Source organism: Macadamia integrifolia, unplaced genomic scaffold, assembly GCF_013358625.1.
Source record: "Macadamia integrifolia cultivar HAES 741 unplaced genomic scaffold, SCU_Mint_v3 scaffold3050, whole genome shotgun sequence".
NCBI classification, from domain to species: Eukaryota; Viridiplantae; Streptophyta; class Magnoliopsida; order Proteales; family Proteaceae; genus Macadamia; species Macadamia integrifolia.
In genome coordinates this window covers 11,276-17,809 of record NW_024869161.1, presented here as the reverse complement: position 1 = coordinate 17,809, position 6,534 = coordinate 11,276, and the positions used below count along the sequence as shown (strand labels likewise).

The 6,534-nt window shown below is 38.5% G+C and overlaps 1 non-coding gene across 1 annotated transcript; it reads left to right on the top strand.

The window, feature by feature from the left end:
• Positions 1 to 691: 691 nt before the first annotated feature.
• On the top strand, positions 692 to 798 carry LOC122067668. The gene has a single exon (XR_006136809.1). It is a non-coding gene; the product is annotated as a small nucleolar RNA R71 (small nucleolar RNA).
• The last annotated feature ends 5,736 nt before the right edge of the window (positions 799 to 6,534 follow it).

Sequence of the window (6,534 nt, the reverse complement as noted above, 5' to 3'; positions counted from 1 at the left end):
GGCCATATTTTTTTCCAAGTCACTTATTCTACTTGCCTCTCCAGTTCTGGTAAACCCAAGGGGTTGCTGATAAGATGATAGGAGAGGGGCCCTAGGAAAACTAGCCTGAGGTCCTACATTTAACCTAGGAAAAGTATTTTGGGAAAAAGATTATTATGCAAAGGGAGGCCTTTGGAGTCCAGGTTGACCTTGATTATGGAAATTGGAAGGCCCTGCTTGGTTGCCATGATTCCAAGAGAAATTTGGGTGATTTCTCCATCCTGGATTGTAGGTATTATTATATGGATTGTTCTGGTATAAGGCATTAACACTATCATTAGAAGTGGCCCCAGAGGTGTTGGGGCATTCTTCTAGGACATGTCCAGGGGACTGGCACCAAGCACAAATCTTAACAAAATTGACTAATGATGGCTCTCTAGGAACAATAGCCTCAATTCTCTTGATTAGGCTATCCAAATGGGCTTCCTTGGCTACTATCCCATCCACAAAATATCCTTTTCCTCCTATAGTTCTTTCACTCTCTTGGGTTGATTCCCACTCACGAGTTTTGTCAACTAAGTCAAGTAAGAATTCCCATGCCTTTCCTTCATCTGTAAAGGATGTAAATCCCTCAGGGCACATAGACTCTATCATTTCTTTAATTGGGTAATCAATACCCTCATAAATTACTTGACATAAATGCCATAGGTCTAGGCCATAGTGAGGGCATTCTTAGAGTAGATCCTTGAATCTCTCCATAAGTTTGGAAAATGACTCACTAGGCTTTTGCCTAAACTGAAGGATATCACTTCTAAGCTTATTGGTCTTGTGAGTTGGGAAAAACTTCTTAAGGAAGACAACTGTGAATTGTTCCCATGAGGTTATGGAATTTGTGGGTAACCCATACAACCACTTCTTAGCTCGGTCTTTCAATACAAAAGTGATAAACATAAGCTTAACAACATCATCAGAAAGCTTTTGGATCTTAATTAGAACATATACCTCTTCAAATTCCTTTAGAAGTAGGTATGCATCCGCAGAGGTCAACCCATGGAAGTGGGACAACATAGTGATGTATTGAGATTTGAGTTCAAAATTATTGCCTTGGGCTTGTGGTAGAACTATGCAGGAAGGTTGGGCTGTTCTAGCAGGGTAGAACCTATCTTTCAGAGATTTAGGTGAAGGATTTTGCTGTTGGCCTCCCATATTGAAGGGTTTTAAAGAGAGCAAACGTATAGGGTCACTACTTGTTGGATCTCTTCTTTCTAATCGATTCTTAGTATTATGTACCCACCTAACACTCATGCAATAGAAAACTACCCACAACTAGAGTAAGACAAGCACAAAAGAATGGATGGCAAAACTTTTTTTTTATGATTTTTTTTTTATTTTTTTGGCTTTTTAGGAGCTTACCGACAGGGATTCGGGGTTGCTCAGGTCAATTCTTGATGTACCGCTACAAGGCAAACCCTGTCTTTATCATACTGTGAGGCATGGCGACCTCCACCGATACAACTATTATTGCAAATCGTTCTTCTTAGGAATTCGATAAAAGAAAACGTAAAACAAAACAAAGCAAACAAAGCACTCTAATTTACCAAAAGAAAGTGAAAAATAACATGGAATTGTCTCCCGGACAACGGCGTCAAAAACTTATTGGGAATTAAAATGTAACCGCAAGCGTACGGATCAATGTAGCTACGGGTCGAACATAGGGAGAGCAGCCACTTTATTTTTTTATTTTTTTTTTAATAATACGAAAGTGAACCGATTAATGGTTTTGATCTAATTCTAATTACCATCCTAAACATATGTATCCAAAATAACGTCCTAACCATTCGTCATCTAAGAATTTAAAGATGCAAGCCACGTAATTAAAATTAAATAAATAAATAACTGAAAATAAATAACCCACGTAATTTAAAAAAAAACAATAAAGGAAAAAATTGCTAAAATAAAAATAAAGTAAAAGAGAGGGGAGAAAGTTAAAGAGAGACTCACAAGTAGGTTTCTCTACTTAGCCCGAGGGATGCATCATAATATGAGCTTCCCTACTTGACTAGAGAGTCACTCTTATAAGGGTTACTCTACTTGGCTTTAGGGAAAGGGAGACATTTAAAATAAAAACAATAAATTGATGGTTCTATGGCTAGGAGAGGCAAAGCCAACACATACACTAGCCATGAACTTTGGGGGAAAGGGATAGCAATAATGTAATGACTGAAATTAAAATCCTAAATTAAGAAAGAAAGGGTAGTCAGAAGAGGGAATGAGAGGGGGGAGAGAATACTATTGAAGGAGCCTACTTACTTGAATCAATGCTTGAACTTGGAAGCTTGGGTGATTTGAGATACTACCAGTACTAAAAACCAGATCTGGAATAAACCAAATATGAAAATTCTAGTACTTGAGAAAACAAATCTTAAAAAAAAAAGATGTTCCACTGCTTGTGATCTTGTCACCTAGATCTAAGCCTAGAACTATAACTTTAAAAATTATAACTCAATTGCATAAATCATAAACATAAAAGACTGAATAAGAATAAAAGAGTGCTTGCATTAATTGACATAAAAAACTATTACAAAAGCGATTAAAGCAAAAATAGAGAAGAACTAAAACTAAAGAGTGAGAGAGGGAGAGAGAGAAGAAAACTAAGCATAAACTAGAAAATAAACTAAGGGGAATATTAAAATAGGAGGGGGGATGAAGGGGCTTTTATAGGGTTTTTTTCTTGCCTCCTTCCTTCTACAAGTCTTCTTTAAGAAAAGAAAGAAAATAAAATTAAATTAAATCTTGGTAAAAATCCTCATTCTCTAAGATATTGTGTGAGGAAAGAGAGAATTTGTTTCCATAATTAGCAAATTCTATTCTTTCCTTACAATATTCACCAATATCTTACAATCTTGATTAAATCAGAAAGGAATCTCTGCATAGCATCTTCAAGATCTTGTGAGCTGGCAAGGAGAGAAAATAATCTTCAGGATTTTGTAGAAGAGAGAATGTGGTACCAATGAGTGGGTCCCACCTTTGGACTGGTTCTTGATTCACTTTAATCACTTTCTCTTGTAGACTTGGAAACTAAAAAAACAAGAAAAATAAAAGTAGTACTATCCAAAGTGGGGAAAAATGTACACTTATATCCCTAAGATTTCACATGAAACCGCCGTAAAGATGCAACTTGGATTTGAAGTATTTTTCTAAGACGAGTTCGACAGGGTGACTCATGATGTGGAACAACAGCAAATGCTAGTCAAAGAAAGTGATCGAGACAGTTGCATCATCGGGATAGCAGAAATTACACTGGTTGAGAATGGGTCTTCCTCTGGTAACCCTACAACATTGATCCAATCAAAGGAGGCACCAAGTCTTCGAGTCCTCCTGAAAAGAGAATGGGAAAAGAAGATGAGGCCCACCTGGAATTTACTGCATTCCATTGATTTGAAAAGCTACATTTTCTCCCTCCTACAAGAACCAAAGCCTAAGAGCTACATAAGCTCATGCCTCGTCCTTTCAGAGGAAGAAGTGTGTATACAAAGCAAGGAAGAGCACAAAGAATGATGGTTTGCATATACTATGCCCAAATCAACTGTAACGGGAAGGTCTGTGAAGGTGGTCAAAGATGAGACCAAGACACCCGGATGGCGTCCCTCAATAGGCATGAAAGGATGGACTTTATAAAAAGAGGATTGAGCAGTCTCCGCCAATCCTCACCCCTCAAAAAGTTCAGTTTTCAAGAGCACGAGGTTGATCAGCTAGTATTTGTGAAGAAGCAGGCACCTATCTGGAAGAACCATTGCACTATTGAAGAAATAACAGTAATTTTTTCAGAAGGAGAAGAGGACCCTTTACCACATCTCCTCATCCATTGAGACATTGAACCACTCCTAAATCGGACTAGCATTGGAGAAGACTTCAAGTTTACTCATGCTATTGAGTCAACCAACTTGAATACCCCTGGCAAAAGCATCAAGCCAGTTATCAAGTCTGTAGTTGAGTCTATTGTTTACGATTTCGTGTTGGCCTTCCCTCTTGAGGTGAGTTTAGAGTCCATGTATGTCGAGTCTGTTACTCCTTCTTTCATGAATGAAATTTCTGATTTGAGTATGACTTGCCTCCTTTTTTTGATGATGATCTTAATAACTATCAAGAGTTTATAAAACAATGCAAACCAAAGAAATCCAAACCTATCTGAGAGGATACTTGGGTTATTAATCTACGAAACGACCCATGCCTTTGAGAGGTAAAAGTTGGTACCACCTTAGATGACAAAGAAGCAGAACAGATGATTAGTCTTTTGAAGGAGTTTTCCGAAGTTTTTGCTTAGTCTTATGAGGATATGCCTAGTATAGACCCCAACATCATGCAACATCGATTGTTGACCTATCTTGGGGCAAAGTCGGTAAAGCAGAAGCTCTGAAGAATGCAGCCAAAATGGAGTGAGAAGATCAAAGAAGAAGTTGTGAAGCAGTGGTATATAAGATTTCTACAAGTGGTAAAATACCCCCAATGGTTTGCTAACATTGTACCAATGCCGAAGAAATATGGCAAGGAATGAATATGTGTGGACTTTTATAATATTAACAAGGTAAGCCCTAAATATGACTTTCCATCACCTCACATTGATGTATTGGTGGACAACACAGCGGGACATGCTTTGTTATCATTTATGGATGGATTCTCGAGGTACAACCAAATAAGCATGCACCTAGAAGATCGTGAGAAGACAGCCTTCACCACTCTATGAGGAACCTACTATTACAAAGTGATGCCTTTTGGACTGAAGAATGCTGAGACAACTTATCAGAGAGCAGCCACGGCCATATTGCATGACATGATGTACAAAGATGTGGAAGTCTATGTGGATGACATGATAGTGAAGTCAAAAGATCGACAGGGGTATATTCCCACACTAAGGCGATTCTTTGAAAGGATCAAGAAGTATCAACTAAAGTTGAATTCTCAGAAGTGTGTATTCAGAGCAACAGCAGGAAAGTTGTTAGGTTTCTTGGTAACTGAAAGAGGCATCGAAGTCGACCCTATCAAAATCAAGGCAATTCATGAGATACCCACACCTCGGACTGAGAAGAAAATACAAGGATTTTTGGGTCACATCCAGTATATCAACAGATTCATAGCTCAATTGACTACAATCTGTAAACAAATTTTCAAGCTGCTGAAGAAAGATTAGCCCACGCAATGGAATGACCAATGCCAATAAGCTTTTGATAGGATCGAAGGATACCTCATAAACCCACCAATATTTTGACACCGCCGGTGGAAGGTGAACCACTTCTGTTGTACCTATCCATAGAAGAATATTCCATAGGCTCTTTGCTAGCACAGAAAGAGATAAAAAAGGGGCAGAGCATGCCATATACTACCTCAACAAGAAGTTCCTGGAATATACGACATGGTACACATCTTTGAAAAGAACTTGTGCTGTAATGATTTGGGCAACAAAGAGGTTACGACACTATATGGTTTCCTATCTAATGCACTTGATCTGAAGGATGGATCCCATTAAATAAGTCTTCAAGAAACTATCCCTAATAGGAAGGATGGCCCATTGGCTACTTTTGCTATTAGAATTTGATGTCACCTATGTTACTCAGAATTCTATCAAGGGGCAAGCCATAGCCGATCATTTGGTTGCACACCCAATGGAAGACGGAAGGGCCCTGGATGATGCCTTTCCCAATGGAGAGATCATAACAATAGAAGGAGAAGACACAGCTAATGAATCGAAATTATTCTTTGATGGAGTGGCTAATCAAAAGGGGTGTGGTGCAGGAATATTGCTTGTCACTCCTAATGGTCTTTATTTTCCTTCATCATTCCACCTCGATTTCCCCTATACCAACAACATTGTTGAATATAAATCTTGTGGTTTAGGACTAGAAACATTCCAAACTATTGGAGTGAAAAGAATCAAGGTGTATAGAGATTCATCCATTGTCATTTGTCAGACACAAGGAAAGTGGAAGACCAGAGATGAAAAGTTGAAGCCTTATTAAGAACATCTAGAAGAGGTGATTGAACACTTTGAGAAGATCTCATTCAAATACTTCTAGAGAGATGACAATAGGTATACTGATGCCCTTACAACCTTGGCTTTCATGGTAGAATGCAACCCTATGGCTAGGGTTCAACCGTTCTTGGTGGAATAAAGAAGCAGGCCCATTTATTAGAATTTGGTGAACTCTCTCACTATGGATGGTCGGTCTTAGTTCGCTCACATAGTGGATCTCATCAGGGAAAGGAAGTACCCAGTTGAAGCAACTGATAGAGAAAAGAAATTTCTAAGGAGATATGCCACCCAATTTATTCTTTAAAAGGATTTGTTATATAAGAGATCCTACGACGGAATACAATTGTTGTGTGTGGATGACGAGCAAGCCACAACCATTATGGAGGAAATTCATCAAGGACTCTGTGGACCCCACATAAATGCCAAGATGTTATCTAAGAAGATTCTCAGGCTGGGATATTACTAGAACATAATGGAAGTGAATTGTGCAGACTTTGTTAAGAAATACCACAAGTGTCAGATATTTG